The following is a 17548-nucleotide window of genomic DNA, read 5'->3' on the forward strand; positions in this document are numbered from 1 at the left end:
TCCATATCGATTTCAAAACCGAACTTGTGAACAACTTACTTTCAAAATAGCATGGTTTTAAAAACGCGGAACGCTGCCCAAGTAGGACTAGATTTTTCGGCCCAAAATGAGCTTTTATAGCCGGTATGCTGCCCATTTTAAATCTCATTTTCAAATCGATTTTTCGTTTTTTTCAAATTCAATCCAAAATGTTTCTCGAACCTTAACCAAGCATGAAATGCGCCGAGTCGTGTCCGGGTCCTGGCCGTGTTTGGCTAGGCGTGTTTCGTTCTAAGTATCTAGAACACGACCCTGTTGGGTCACCCAAGCTCACCTCTTGGGATTCGAGTCATGTTGGTCGACCAATTGGTCTAGGATAGTCCACAGAAACGTCCAAGCTAGGCTATTTAGGGCGTTTCACTTAAACCTATGGGCTATGTTAGTCCAATCACGGGTTTAGTCACACCGAGTCCAGTTTAGAATCGAGCTATGACAGCCTGAGTCATGTCGTCTTGTCGAGTCTAAAATGAATCGAGGTCTAAATCCAACCATGAGCCGAACCTTTTGGTTAGTCGGTCATAAGTCGAGTCTTTGTTTGAGTCAAGTTGGTGTCGTGTCCTTAAGTGTGCAGGGGCTCTTACATTTGAATATTGACTCGGTTCGGGGTTTTCTTGTAGAAAGGCCGCCAAAAACCCGACTTCAAGCAATGGAAGATGCTGTTAACAAACTCACTGAGGTCGTGAACCTTATGATGGCCAGAATGGATGTGATCGAATCCAAGCTGGGTGAAGATTCCTCTTCATCTACCCCACCTCTGACAGATCTAGAGAAACGGATCAAGTTCATTGAGGACCGTCTAAAACTCTCCCAGGGGAAGAACATCCATTACGAAAATGCTAGGGCCTATGCCCCAATTCAGGATAAGTTGCCCACGAACATGGTACTCACTGATATCCCAAAGTTTAAGGGCACAGAAGATCCAGTCCACCATGTTAAGGCCTATAAGGGGTACTTAGCACTGAAGGGAGTGCCTGTTGACATGCTCTCTGAAATTTTCGCTCAATCCCTGGATGAACACCCGAAGGCGTCGTTCTACAATCTGGACCTTAAGAACTTCCCCACTTTCGAAGATATTACGATGGAGTTCTGTAAGCACTATGCTGATAATGTCGAGATTCAGACCAATATAAGGACGTTAGAGGTTATGACCCAGAAAGATAAAGAAGGCTTTAATGAATTCCTTGCAAGATGGCGCGCTGAAAGCGTGAAGTTAGCCAAGAAGCCTGACGAAGTTGAAATGGTAGATAAGTTCGTAAAGAATGTACGACCTATTTACCGCAATGCTCTGAAATACCAGAATTTTGGCTCTTTCAAAGAATTGATAAGAATCGGGATAAAGGTAGAAGATGATGTCGAATGGCGAGGCCGGTGAAAAGCCGAAAGGGTACCAAGGGGCCTGATCGTCTAAGGCCAAGGCCCCAGCAACGACCCATATTGATGAAGCCATCAATCTCTTAGAAGGGCAATCGAAGAAACCGCAGCGCCAAGCTCCGAGGGCATTCACCGATATCGGATGCACTTATACATACACTCTCCAAAGGCTCATAGCCCAAGGAAAGCTAAAGCCTATTGGTCCAACTCCGGACCCACCCGCTGAGCAACAAGGTAAATGGTATAAACCAAATGCCTATTGTGCCTTTCATCAAGGAAAAGGCCATGATACTGAAAGGTGCTATCGACTGAAGCACGAAATCCAAGACTTGATTGAGAATGGAACACTCCCGATCCCAACTGTTAAACCTAATAACATCACCAATCCATTTGGCGATCACGCCAACTTTGTTTCTGTCGAAAACAATGTCGATTATTCCCATCTTATCCGCCCATGTGTCTTGAAAGAGGTGTTTATCGGGGAAATATTTGTGGATTGCTTTGAATTATTGCGAAACCCGACGAATGAAATTCAAATCGGAAGTCTCGCTCTAGAATGTACTCCTTTCGTTAACGAAGTTAATAAAGAACAATTCGATTCACCAACCTTCATCACTGGCGTAGAACCTCAGAGGACTACCTCAGGATGGAGGCAGACCATCAAAGGGATCAAGGACTAAAACCGAGCATCTAAGCTGACAGCTGAACAAGGAAAAGCTCAAGACCAGATTTGAAAAATTATGAGTCGGGATCTGTTTTCTTTTCTTAGTCGAGTCGAGTCTAGGACTTTCTTTTCTTGAAGTTGAGTCGTTTGTCCCGCGATGACCTAGGGTGTGTCCTAGGAATCGTTCCTTTGAGTCTGTTAAGCAATTGCCTTTCCAATAAAAAGTTGCAGTTTCGTTTCCAAATATGTCTTGTTTCCAATCCTCAATCATTCCGAAACATGATAAAATGCACAACACACTCAAAGGAATCCCTGGGGTAGAAATATGTCCTGTTTCAAAATGTAAGGTACACTACGATCCCGTGTTTGATTCCTTTACCTATTCCATGTCTGGTGGTAGAAAACCTCCATCTGAACCAATCTTTGTGACAAGCTTTTAGATGATTCTATGACAAACCCGGACTAGCTCCTTGTTTCCCCTATCGATGATGGAAGGCAAGCCTTTTCCCCAACAAAATCATCCCATCTCGAAGAGAGAAGATATCAACCCGTTCTAACAAGGAATTGTTAGTTCCTACCCAAATTAGTTGGCGAAGCCATGTTTTTAAGGTGTATCCATTTGTGACTAAGAGAATGAATAGAAGATCATTTTCAAAAATTGGAAAAATGAAAAAAAATGAAAAAAAAAAAAGAAAAATGAAAAAAGATGAAAGAAAAAGAAAAAGAAAAAAGATGTTGAAGTCATTGTAGAACGCTTTTGGTTGAATGTCGAAGTTACGGAAGCCAGAATTCAAATCAAGTACCCATAGTTGAGGTTCAATGGGCGAAGCCCAAAGGCGTAAGTAGTAACCTCTTTACCCTCTAAGTCCTTCCTGAGACAGTTACAAAGGGATAGTCGGGAATTTTGAGAATTATTCGGCTTGTGTCGTTACACCCAGCCTTTAGGGTCCAGACATGGAAATTTGAACCCACGTCATTTTTCAACCCATTTGCACTCGTGGTTCATCAAACCCGAGACACCCATTCCAACCACATCAGCAGCCATATCCCTTGGCCTTAGCACCACAAAACAAACCTTCAGAATGATGGTTAACCATTCCAACTTGTTATTACCAAGCTCCACATCCCAAAAGATCCAAGCCTTTTACACCTAACCCCAAACACGGGATTTAACGGTACTTTACAGGCTAGAATGGGATATGACATGATACCTAAGGTGAAACCTTCGAGTGTGTACACACAATCAAAATGCCATGTTTATGCACCATGATCCAACTACGTCGGATTTGATTTCGCTCCACGCGAATACGTAGGCAGTCCTTCAGAATAAGGGATTATATCCACCCATCATCCAAGTTGTCATCTTGTCGGTTTCTTACGGGTCTTAACAAAGTCCAAATGAAGCCACCTTTGTTTGAGTAGGTCTTAGTACTTGATGTAAGCTAGGATAAGGATATAGATTCAGATGAGTAGTGTCTAGTCTCGGAATGAGCTTTATCTAACGGTGTAGACAAAGATGCTCAGTCAGATAGGTGTGGGTTTTTTGTTGGGAACAGAAAATATGAAGAACCCGCTGAAAAGAATGAAGGCGTGGAAGAAAAATAGTAAAAGCCCGCTGAAAAGAAAGAAGGCGGTGGCAAGAAATGATGAAAAACTCGCTGAAAAGAAAGGAGGCGAGGAGAAGAGTGACAGAATGTTCCCAACAAGAGTGATGTGTGATGTCTAAGTGTTCTCATAAAATCAGTCTGTGTTTAGTGTCTGGGCGAAGCCAACGTTGTTGTTCTGTGAGTTTAATCCTCCTTGTCAATGCCAAGTGATCTTGATTCCCATGTGCCCTCGGGAGCACACCCATGACATACGATATCTCCGTCCCAAGTCCGACGACCTTGTGATTCCCATTTGCCATCTTTTGGCACCAGAATGGCCAATTTACATTTCTACCCCCAACAAGTCAATAATCGAATTAAAATCCGTGCACACTTACGATTTTATTTTCCTTTTTTGTTTTACGGTAGCGGGCTACGCCCACGTGGTTTACGAGTCATACACAAATTAATAGTCGTATTTCATGCTCACCCATCAAGGTTCGATTTCAAAATGCCAAATATTTCAAAATTTCAAAATTTCAAAAACTTTTTGCGCATTATGGATAGATGATCCAAGTCAAGGTTCAAACCTCAGAGTTCAAAATCAAATTTTGGGTCGACGACCCAACACCCAAATGATTCGTTTCAAATTCAAATTTCGGGTCGATGGCCCAACATTCCAAGTGATGTCAAATTCAAAATTCGGGTCGATGACCCAATTATTCAAAATTTTCAAATTCAATTTTCGGGTCGATGACCCAATCTTTCAAATGATCCAATTTTAAGATCGATGATCCAAATGTGCTTATGTGATGATTATTGCTAGTACGTTTTTGTGTTTCAAATATAGCAGGATATGCTTCAACTGGGGGCTCTAAAGTCTTCGACTTTAGAGCCATTGCAAACTGGGGGCTCTGAAGCCGTTGGCTTCAAACACCATTATCAGGATGTAAAGGATGACATCCACCAAGAATTCAATTCAATACAAGAGTATGAAATGGAAGAATTCCGTAGCTGAAAGCAAATGATGAAAGCGGCGGCAACCTCCTTGGAAAGTCCCGTCCCATTCGGACAAGCGCCCGTGATGATAAATTTTGGGCAAATGTCAAAGATGATGAATTTTGGACATACGCCAATGAGATGATAAACTTTGGGCATGTGTCGGCGATTGCCGAACTACGACGCGGGTTTGATTCCGTCAGAAACGGATACGTAGGCGCCCGAGGATAAGGCTCAACCCACCATATATGCAGTTTTAGGGGTCGACGACCAACAACGATAATTTGACAAAACAGAAGCAAGAGTCAATCCCCAGCAAAGTTTCAGGTATGATCTCTTCTTATGGCTAGCGAGCTTATATACGCAAGTCTAATGGACTATAAACGACCCGAAGAATCCTCAGGTCGAGAGGGACCTGGGGTATACTTTGACTTTCGCCTTCTCCAAGCCTCAGTCAAAGTGGGGGCTCTGTAGATACCCGTATCCGTCGATATTGGAATTTATAGAGAACCCGACAAACACCCGATGATGATAGGACACATGTATTCTTTAGTTGTCATTGTCATTATTTGGGCTCGTTTTACGATGTAGAATGAGCGTTGTCGACGAAGTATTTTATTAATTTAAATGATATTTAAATTAAATGTTTTTTTGAGTGAATTCATTTTATTGTTTTAACTTGAATTTATTTTCTTAAATTTATTTTATTGAAAATAAAATATATTTTTTGATGTGAAAAATCATTATTTAGTTAATTGATTTGAAAAATCAATTTAAATCGTTTTATAAATCGTATTTGAAGAACTCGTTTTTTACGACGATTTTATACTCGATTTTGAGCTCGTTTTCAACTTGATTTGAGCACGATTTTCGACGCAAACTCGAACCAATTCCTGACCCATAACCCAACCCATCACTCACCCTCATAACCAGGCCCTAATACCATGCAAACCCACGTCCATACCTCCTTATTTTCGAGCCCCAAACAGCAGCACAAACCAGTCCGTCACCCTTCAACCCGAGTCCACTAAACAGCCCCAAACCCGCTCCAAACACCACTTAAACCCGTGCCCATTAACCCTAATCCATACCCTAGTATCCTACCCATATTACCCTAGCTTAACCACCAAGAAACACCCGTCCAAAACCCTACACGAGCTCACAATAGCTGCTGGACAGCAGCAGCGAAACAGAGCAGCCCGACTGCTTGTTGCTCTCTTTTACCCTACTTTAACTCCCTATAAATACCTCCCCTCTGCCATACTTTCATTCCTCTAAGTTCTCCATACATACTACCGTCACTTACAAGCTTTAAACTCCAGAAACAAACCCTAATTGCCTCTCAAAAACCCTCGACAAAACCGACATACAAAACTGAGAATCAGTTTGTGTGTCCTCTTTGGAACCCTTCGTTCAACCCTCAAACCTCCATCAAAATTCGAGTTTCTTGTTCCTAATTAACCACACAACATCCATCTACATCTTAGATAAAGATTCACGAGCCAAATTGCCCTTGAGAGTACACGAATCCCCTCGAAAAACAGAGTGTCATACACTCTGTTTTCGCGGCTTTTCCTGTCTGTCCAGTTCTGTTTATGCTCGTTTTTCGTGCCCAATAACTCAGAACGAGCATGGTTTGTTTTAAGATGTTTGTTCTAATCTCTTTCTAGTTTTCAAAACATCTTTTAAATCTAATTTTCACCGTGAAACGAGTGAGAAATTGCAGTTTGAAAGTTGCTGTCCAGATTTGCAAAAAAACGTGTTATTGCTTGTTCCTTCGTCGACGACGGCCTCTCGAGATAAAATCTACGATCGATTACGACCCAAGACGGTGTCAACGATACATGTAGGTTGAGGGTGCATCAAATCCTCCTCTTCTCCCTTTTATTTCGTTCTTTTTATGTTTGTTTTTTATTGTTTCGTTTTACATTGTTTATCGTTTTGTTTATCGTTTGATATCGTTAACTATGAAACTAGTTTAGTCCGAGTATGAGTTAAAGTACCACCATGAACACCCGTGTTGACTTGAGATGGGAAATAAATCCGCCACATTGGTCGGTCGTACACCCCGTCTCATTTACATATCCCCGTGTTCAAGGTAGGGCATTAATAAAACGATTTCTAACTTCGTTCCTCGCTTTTGATCCCTCGTTTGTTTCGACCAATTCGACCTACCCTAGGACCCGTCGCATGTTAGTTTGACCCCTTCTTGTTAACATATGATTCACTTAGACGACTTTAGATCGATTAAATAACCTAATTAGACATGTTAGGTGGCATCGACATAGCTTTAAAAATTGACTAACAATTCTATGACCTAATTGAATGCATCTCTCTTTTCACTCGATTTCTCGCTAGCATAGGAGTGCGTGATTAGCACCTTCCTATCTAAACTCGATAAGTAAGCGTTAATATTATAATTTCTTGACCTAATTCGACCCTTTAGGCCGTGTAGAATACGCATTCGCGTGACATCTTCTCAATCGATCAACGTCGTTTCTAACTTGTTTTCTAACTCGTTTCCTAACTCGCTTTGCAAATCTATCTAACCTAATGAATCTAAACTAAGGATTAGGGTAGGCTAGGATATGTAGGTCGTGTTTGGCCGTGTTTTTGTAGTCCTTTTCTCGCTCTTTTTTATCTTTATCTCGTTATTTCGTATCTTGTAATTATTTTTGTTTATCGAGTCATGTTTTGTAATTTGTTTGTAATTAGTTTTCCGTTATCGAGTCAAATGATTTCAGAAAAAACCTTAGTCTTATTTGGTTAGATGGTTGTGCTCCAACTCATGTAAGAGCGTAGTAAATCGCATGTTGTTTAAAGCGACATGGCCCGATTTATGCTAATGCATGCTTTGGTGTGTGGCCCTATGTCTAATTCGATAAGATTAAGTGAAAGCACGCATTACGAAGAGTGACCCAAGGCCGTGAGTCATGTAAGCCGTGGGCTACCCCCCTTGTGCACGTTTCCTTAGGCCGAATTGGCCGTGTAGTGTGTCGTGTATGGTTTTGTGTATAGCGTTGTATTTTAGATCGAGTTGTATCTTTAATTTCTTGTTGTGTCGGCATGAAATGCCTGGGTTGTAATAGGATAGATCCCAACGGCTCCCCCATTCCCCTTAAGCCTTGTTTGCTTCGTTTTATGTGTTGTTAGATCAATCAACCCACATGCTAAATTACAACTTTGACAAAGTTAGTTTAGTTGCATCTAAAACGACATAGAAATTGTTGTCACATGTTAGGGTTTTAAAACGATGTTTGCATATCATATATCGCGATGCTACGACCTTGTTTGAAATCCGATACTTGACTTAGTAGAGGCCGTTATTGACGGGCGGGGTTAGGTGTCCATATGGGCTTCCTAACACGTACCCTCACCCCTTACTCAAGATCTATGGTTTGTGGATCCGTCTAAATACCATTGGATTATGAGAGTCATTCAAATTGAGTGATGTAGGGTACAAGTCTTTATCTTTAATCACTCGTAGTCGATTGGCTTTATGCTTTTCGATGAAAGGTGTAAAGTTGACTTGAACGGTTCCAAGTTCCCAAAAAACTTGGTGGCGACTCTAATTTGTCTTAATTCGATTCGAAAAAACCTCGAGTCGATTATGCCTAATGTGGATCCCGCGGACGCAGTTCCCGCGGGCGTTGTCCATAGTTTGGCGACTCCGCTAGGGAAAAGAGGACTAGTTACACTTTGTTTCTAGGGTCTTTTCCTCCGAGGTGAAACTTGAAAAGAAAGTATTGGAAAGTAAAACATTACTCGTAGTGCTACGATTCATGCATAAGCCCTTAAGGACTTTCCCGGGCCGTCCCAGCGCTTCTTTGTGATGCGTGGGGGGCGACGTCCCACTATGCCAGGAACTTGCACATTGCTTACTTCCGCTCCGCCTCGTCGTGGTTCTTGATGGTGGGGATGCTCTTCTAGGTACTCTACCTAAATGCCCTTTCTCTATAAGACCCAAAAAGGATGGAGGGCATAGACCTTCTTGTAGAAGACTTGCCGAGACTTAGAGATGTCTAGGAGCATACATCCTTATAACATGAGAATGACAATGTGCGAAATGAATTTCCCGAGTCTTTTCAAATTTTCCATATCGATTTCAAAACCGAACTTGTGAACAACTTACTTTCAAAATAGCATCGTTTTAAAAACGCGGAATGCTGCCCAAGTAGGACTAGATTTTTCGGCCCAAAATGAGCTTTTATAGCCGGCATGCTGCCCATTTTAAATCTCATTTTCAAATCGATTTTTCGTTTTTTTCAAATTCAATCCAAAATGTTTCTCGAACCTTAACCAAGCATGAAATGCGCCGAGTCGTGTCCGGGTCCTGGCCGTGTTTGGTTAGGCGTGTTTCGTTCTAAGTATCTAGAACACGACCCTATTGGGTCACCCAAGCTCACCTCTTGGGATTCGAGTCATGTTGGTCGACCAATTGGTCTAGGATAGTCCACAGAAACGTCCAAGCTAGGCTATTTAGGGCGTTTCACTTAAACCTATGGGCTATGTTAGTCCAATCATGGGTTTAGTCACACCGAGTCCAGTTTAGAATCGAGCTATGACAGCCTGAGTCATGTTGTCTTGTCGAGTCTAAAATGAATCGATGTCTAAATCCAACCGTGAGCCGAACCTTTTGGTTAGTCGGTCATAAGTCGAGTCTTTTTTTGAGTCAAGTTGGTGTCGTGTCCTTAAGTGTGCAGGGGCTCTTACATTTGAATATTGACTCGGTTCGGGGTTTTCTTGTAGAAAGGCCGCCAAAAACCCGACTTCAAGCAATGGAAGATGCTGTTAACAAACTCACTGAGGCCGTGAACCTTATGATGGCCAGAATGGATGTGATCGAATCCAAGCTGGGTGAAGATTCCTCTTCATCTACCCCACCTCTGACAGATCTAGAGAAACGGTTCAAGTTCATTGAGGACCGTCTAAAACTCTCCCAGGGGAAGAACATCCATTACGAAAATGCTAGGGCCTATGCCCCAATTCAGGATAAGTTGCCCACGAACAAGGTACTCACTGATATCCCAAAGTTTAAGGGCACAGAAGATCTAGTCCACCATGTTAAGGCCTATAAGGGGTACTTAGCACTGAAGGGAGTGCCTGCTGACATGCTCTCTGAAATTTTTGCTCAATCCCTGGATGAACACCCAAAGGCGTGGTTCTACAATCTGGACATTAAGAACTTCCCCACTTTCGAAGATATTACGGTGAAGTTCTATATGCACTATGCTGATAATGTCGAGATTCATACCAATATAAGGACGTCAGAGGTTATGACCCAGAAAGATAAAGAAGGCTTTAATGAATTCCTTGCAAGATGGCGCGCTGAAAACGTGAAGTTAGCCAAGAAGCCTGACGAAGTTGAAATGGTAGATAAGTTCGTAAAGAATCTACGACCTATTTACCGCAATGCTCTGAAATACCAGAATTTTGGCTCTTTCAAAGAATTGATAAGAATCGGGATAAAGGTAGAAGATGATGTCGAAATGGCGGGGCCGAAAAGCCGAAAGGGTACCAAGGGACCTCATCGTCTAAGGCCAAGGCCCCAGCAACGACCCATATTGATGAAGCCATCAATCTCTTAGAAGGGCAATCGAAGAAACCGCAGCGCCAAGCTCCGAGGGCATTCACCGATAACGGATGCACTTATACATACGCTCTCCAAAGGCTCATAGCCCAAGGAAAGCTGAAGCCTATTGGTCCAACTCCGGACCCACCCGCTGAGCAACAAGGTAAATGGTATAAACCAAATGCCTATTGTGCCTTTTATCAAGGAAAAGGCCATGATACTGAAAGGAGCTATCGACTGAAGCACGAAATCCAAGACTTGATTGAGAATGGAACACTCCCGATCCCAACTGTTAAACCCAATAACATCACCAATCCATTTGGCGATCACGCCAACTTTGTTTCTGTCGAAAACAATGTCGATTATTCCCATCTTATCCGCCCATGTCTCTTGAAAGAGGTGTTTATCGGGGAAATATTTGTGGGTTGCTTTGAATTATTGCCAAACCCGAAGAATGAAATTCAGATCGGGAGTCTCGCTCTAGAATGTACTCCTCTCGTTAACGAAGTTAATAAAGGACAATTCGATTCACCAACCTTCATCACTGGCGTAGAACCTCAGAGGACTACCTCAGGATGGAGGTAGACCATCAAAGGGATCAAGGACTAAAACCGAGCATCTAAGCTGACAGCTGAACAAGGAAAAGCTCAAGACCAGATTTGAAAAATTATGAGTCGGGATCTGTTTTCTTTTCTTAGTCGAGTCGAGTCTAGGACTTTCTTTTCTTGAAGTTGAGTCATTTGTCCCGCGATGACCTAGGGTGTGTCCTAGGAATCGTTCCTTTGAGTCTGTTAAGCAATTGCCTTTCCAATAAAAAGTTGCAGTTTCGTTTCCAAATATGTCTTGTTTCCAATCCTCAATCATTCCGAAACATGATAAAACGCACAACACACTCAAAGGAATCCCTGGGGTAGAAATATGTTCTGTTTCAAAATGTAAGGTACACTAGGATCCCGTGTTTGATTCCTTTACCTATTCCATGTCTGGTGGTAGAAAACCTCCATCTGAACCAATGTTTGTGACAAGCTTTTAGATGATTCTATGACAAACCCGGACTAGCTCCTTGTTTCCCCTATCGATGATGGAAGGCAAGCCTTTTCCCCAACAAAATCATCCCATCTCGAAGAGAGAAGATATCAACCCGTTCTAACAAGGAATTGTTAGTTCCTACCCAAATTAGTTGGCGAAGCCATGTTTTCAAGGTGTATCCAATTGTGACTAAGAGAATGAATAGAAGATCATTTTCAAAAATTGGAAAAATGAAAAAAAATGAAAAAAAAAAAAGAAAAATGAAAAAAGATGAAAGAAAAAGAAAAAGAAAAAAGATGTTGAAGTCATTGCAGAACGCTTTTGGTTGAATGTCGAAGTTACGGAAGCCAGAATTCAAGTCAAGTACCCATAGTTGAGGTTCAATGGGCGAAGCCCAAAAGCGTAAGTAGTAACCTCTTTACCCTCTAAGTCCTTCCCGAGACGATTCTGAAAGGGATAGTCGGGAATTTTGAGAATTATTCCGCTTGTGTCGTTACACTCAGCCTTTAGGGTCCAGACATGGAAATTTGAACCCACATCATTTTTCAACCCATTTGCACTCGTGGTTCATCAAACCCGAGACACCCATTCCAACTACATCAGCAGCCATATCCCTTGGCCTTAGCACCACAAAACAAACCTTCAGAATGATGGTTAACCATTCCAACTTGTTATTACCAAGCTCCACATCCCAAAAGATCCAAGCCTTTTACACCTAACCTCAAACACGGGATTTAACGGTACTTTACAGGCTAGAATGGGATATGACATGATACCTTAGGTGAAACCTTCAAGTGTGTACACACAATCAAAATGCCATGTTTATGCACCATGATCGAACTACGTCGGATTTGATTTCGCTCCACGCGAATACGTAGGCGATCCTTCGAATAAAGGGATTCAATCCACCCATCATCCAAGTTGTCATCTTGTCGGTTTCTTACGGGTCTTAACCAAGTCCAAATGAAGCCACCTTTGTTTGAGTAGGTCTTAGTACTTGATGTAAGCTAGGATAAGGATATAGATTCAGATGAGTAGTGTCTAGTCTCGGAATGAGCCTTATCTAACGTTGTAGACAAAGATGCTCAGTCAGATAGGTGTGGGTTTTTTGTTGGGAACAGAAAATATGAAAAACCCGCTGAAAAGAATGAAGGCGTGGAAGAAAAATAGTAAAAGCCCGCTGAAAAGAAAGAAGGCGGTGGCAAGAAATGATGAAAAACTCGCTGAAAAGAAAGGAGGCGAGGAGAAGAGTGACAGAATGTTCCCAACAAGAGTAATGTGTAATGTCTAAGTGTTCTCATAAAATCAGTCTGTGTTTAGTGTCTGGGCGAAGCCAACGTTGTTGCTCTGTGAGTTTAATCCTCCTTGTCAATGCCAAGTGATCTTGATTCCCATGTGCCCTCGGGAGCACACCCATGACATACGATATCTCCGTCCCAAGTCCGACGACCTTGTGATTCCCATTTGCCATCTTTTGGCACCAGAATGGCCAATTTACATTTCTACCCCCAACAAGTCAATAATCGAATTAAAACCCGTGCATACTTACGGTTTTATTTTCCTTTTTTGTTTTACGGTAGCGGGCTACGCCCACGTGGTTTACGAGTCATACAGAGTGTCTGAGTCGTATTTCATGCTCACCCATCAAGGTTCGATTTCAAAATGCCAAATATTTCAAAATTTCAAAATTTAAAAAACTTCTTGCGCATTATGGATAGATGATCCAAGTCAAGGTTCGAACCTCAGAGTTCAAAATCAAATTTTGGGTCGACAACCCAACACCCAAATGATTAGTTTCAAATTCAAATTTCGGGTCGATGGCCCAACATTCCAAGTGATGTCAAATTCAAAATTCGGGTCGATGACCCAATTATTCAAAATTTTCAAATTCAATTTTCGGGTCGATGACTCAATCTTTCAAATGATCCAATTTTAAGATCGATGATCCAAATGTGCTTATGTGATGATTATTGCTAGTACGTTTTTGTGTTTCAAATATAGCAGGATATGCTTCAACTGGGGGCTCTAAAGTCTTCGACTTTAGAGCCATTATCAAATCAGGAGCTACGAAGCGGTTGGCTTCAGAGACCATTATCAGGATGTAAAGGATGACATCCACCAAGAATTCAATTCAATACAAGAGTATGAAATGGAAGAATTCCGTAGCTGAAAGCAAATGATGAAAGCGGCGGCAACCTCCTTGGAAAGTCCCGTCCCATTCGGACAAGCGCCAGCAGATGATAAATTTTGGGCAAATGTCAGCAGATGATGAATTTTGGACATACGCCAGCAGATGATAAACTTTGGGAATGTGTCAGCAGTTGCCGAACTACGACGCGGGTTTGATTTCGTCAGAAACGGATACGTAGGCGCCCGAGGATAAGGCTCAACCGACCATATATGCAGTTTTAGGGGTCGACGACCAACAACGATAATTTGACACAACAGAAGCAAGAGTCAATCCCCAGCGAAGTTTCAGGTATGATCTCTTCTTATGGCTGGCGAGCTTATATACGCAAGTCTAATGGACTATAAACGACCCGAAGAATCCTCAGGTCGAGAGGGACCTGGGGTATACTTTGACTTTCGCCTTGTCCAAGCCTCAGTCAAAGTGGGGGCTCTGTAGATACCCGTATCCGTCGATATTGGAATTTATAGAGAACCCGACAAACACCCGATGATGATAGGACACATGTATTCTTTAGTTGTCATTGTCATTATTTGGGCTCGTTTAACGATGTAGAATGAGCGTTGTCGACAAAGTATTTTATTAATTTAAATGATATTTAAATTAAATGTTTTTTTGAGTGAATTCATTTTATTGTTTTAACTTGAATTTATTTTCTTAAATTTATTTTATTGAAAATAAAATATATTTTTTTATGTGAAAAATCATTCTTTAGTTAATTGATTTGAAAAATCACTTTAAATCGTTTTATAAATCGTATTTGAAGAACTCGTTTTTTACGACGATTTTATACGCGATTTTGAGCTCGTTTTCAACTTGATTTGAGCACGATTTTCGACTCAAACTCGAACCAATTCCTGACCCATAACCCAACCCATCACTCACCCTCATAACCAGGCCCTAATAACATGCAAACACACGTCCATACCTCCTTATTTTCGAGCCCCAAACAGCAGCACAAACCAGTTCGTCACCCTTCAACCCGAGTCCACTAAACAGCCCCAAACCCGCTCCAAACACCACTTAAACCCGTGCCCATTAAACCTAATCCATACCCTAGTATCTTACCCATATTACCCTAGCTTAACCACCAAGAAACACCCGTCCAAAACCCTACACGAGCTCACATTAGCTGCTGGACAGCAGCAGCGAAACAGAGCAGCCCGACTGCTTGTTGCTCTCTTTTACCCTACTTTTAACTCCCTATAAATACCTCCCCTCTGCCATACTTTCATTCCTCTAAGTTCTCCATACATACTACCGTCACTTACAACCTTTAAACTCCAGAAACAAACCCTAATTGCCTCTCAAAAACCCTCGACAAAACCGACATACAAAACTGAGAATCAGTTTGTGTGTCCTCTTTGGAACCCTTCGTTCAACCCTCAAACCTCCATCAAAATTCGAGTTTCTTGTTCCTAATTAACCACACAACATCCATCTACATCTTAGACAAAGATTCACGAGCCAAATTGCCCTTGAGAGTACACGAATCCCCTCGAAAAACAGAGTGTCATACACTCTGTTTTCGCGGCTTTTCCTGTCTGTCCAGTTCTGTTTGTGCTCGTTTTTCGTACCCAATAACTCAGAACGAGCGTGGTTTGTTTTAAGATCATTGTTATACTCTCTTTCTAGTTTTCAAAACATCTTTTAAATCTAATTTTCACCGTGAAACGAGTGAGAAATTGCAGTTTGAAAGTTGCTGTCCAGATTTGCAAAAAAACGTGTTATTGCTTTGTTCCTTTGTCGACGACGGCCTCTCGAGATAAAATATACGATCGATTACGACCCAAGACGGTGTCAACGATACATGTAGGTTGAGGGTGCATCAAATCCTCCTCTTCTCCCTTTTATTTCGTTCTTTTTATGTTTGTTTTTTATTGTTTCGTTTTACATTGTTTATCGTTTTGTTTATCGTTTGATATCGTTAACTATGAAACTAGTTTAGTCCGAGTATGAGTTAAAGTACCACCATAAACACACGCGTTGACTTGAGATGGGAAAGAAATCCGCCACATCGGTCGGTCGTACACCCCGTCTCATTTACATATCCTCGTGTTCAAGGTAGGGCATTAATAAAAAGATTTCTAACTTCGTTCCTCGCTTTTGATCCCTCGTTTGTTTCGACCAATTCGACCTACCCTAGGACCCGTCGCATGTTAGTTTGACCCCTGCTTGTTAACATATGATTCACTTAGACGACTTTAGATCGATTAAATAACCTAATTAGACATGTTAGGTGGCATCGACATAGCTTTAAAAATTGACTAACAATTCTATGACCTAATTGAATGCATCTCTCTTTTCACTCGATTTCTCGCTAGCATAGGAGTGCGTGATTAGCACCTTCTTATCTAAACTCGATGAGTAAGCGTTAATCTTATAATTTCTTGACCTAATTCGACCCTTTAGGCCGTGTAGAATACGCATTCGCGTGACATCTTCTCAATCGATCAACGTCGTTTCTAACTTGTTTTCTAACTCGTTTCCTAACTCGCTTTGCAAATCTATCTAACCTAATGAATCTAACCTAAGGATTAGGGTAGGCTAGGATATGTAGGTCGTGTTTGGCCGTGTTTTTGTAGTCCTTCTCTCGCTCTTTTTTATCTTTATATCGTTATTTCGTATCTTGTAATTATTTTTGTTTATCGAGTCATGTTTTGTAATTTGTTTGTAATTAGTTTTCCGTTATCGAGTCAAATGATTTCTGAAAAAACCTTAGTCTTATTTGGTTAGATGGTTGTGCTCCAATTCATGTAAGAGCGTAGAAAATCGCATGTTGTTTAAAGCGACATGGCCCGATTTATGCTAATACATGCTTTGGTGTGTGGCCCTATGTCTAATTCGATAAGATTAAGTGATAGCACGCATTACGAAGAGTGACCCAAGGCCGTGAGTCATGTAAGCCGTGGGCCACCCCCCTTGTGCACGTTTCCCTAGGCCGAATTGGCCGTGTAGTGTGTCGTGTATGGTTTTGTGTATAGCGTTGTATTTTAGATCGAGTTGTATCTTTAATTTCTTGTTGTGTCGGCATGAAATTCCTGGGTTGTAATAGGATAGATCCCAACGGCTCCCCCATTCCCCTTAAGCCTTGTTTGCTTCGTTTTATGTGTTGTTAGATCAATCAACCCACATGCTAAATTACAACTTTGACAAAGTTAGTTTAGTTGCATCTAAAACGACATAGAAATTGTTGTCACATGTTAGGGTTTTAAAACGATGTTTGCATATCATATATCGCAGTAGCTACGACCTTGTTTGAAATCCGATACTTGACTTAGTAGAGGCCGTTATTGACGGGCGGGGTTAGGTGTCCTTATGGGCTTCCTAACACGTACCCTTACCCCTTACTCAAGATTTATGGTTTGTGGATCCGTCTAAATACCATTGGATTACGAGAGTGATTCAAATCGAGTGATGTAGGGTACAAGTCTTTATCTTTAATCACCCGTAGTCGATTGGCTTTATGCTTTTCGATGAAAGGTGTAAAGTTGACTTAAACGGTTCCAAGTTCCCAAAAAACTTGGTGGCGACTCTAATTTGTCTTAATTCGATTCGAAAGAACCTCGAGTCGATTATGCCTAGTGTGGATCCCACGGACGCAGTTCCCGCGGGCGTTGTCCACAGCGATTTCAGTGTTTGACAAGAAGACTCTGTTGTGTGTCAAGAGGTTGCACATATTGCAGTTCGAACACATGTAAAGATTTATGAAAATCCTAAGCTCTTAAGCTAAAAGGAGAAATAGGAAGTTTGGAAAGATACTTAGTTGAATAAGAAGTTACTCAAAACTAGTTTTTCCTATAATGCTAGGACTTGTGAGAAGTGCTAGGCTAACCATCTTGACAATTGTTGCAAGATTCTACAAAACATATACCTAGTGCAATGTGTGTGGGTAGAGTACTTGATCAGTACAAGTTATATCATTCACCACAAATTCGTTTGTTATGTGATAATCGACAAGGAAGTTCTCTCAAGATAAAGAACCAAAACCGAGGTTGGGAACCTAGATGTGTACTTGGTAAGGTTCATGATATGAGAAGATAACATGAACGTAAAGGGAAATGCGATTATAAGAAGTTTGAACTCATGGACACGTGGTA

The sequence above is a fragment of the Silene latifolia genome, chromosome Y, assembly GCF_048544455.1.
Source record: "Silene latifolia isolate original U9 population chromosome Y, ASM4854445v1, whole genome shotgun sequence".
Taxonomy (NCBI): Eukaryota; Viridiplantae; Streptophyta; class Magnoliopsida; order Caryophyllales; family Caryophyllaceae; genus Silene; species Silene latifolia.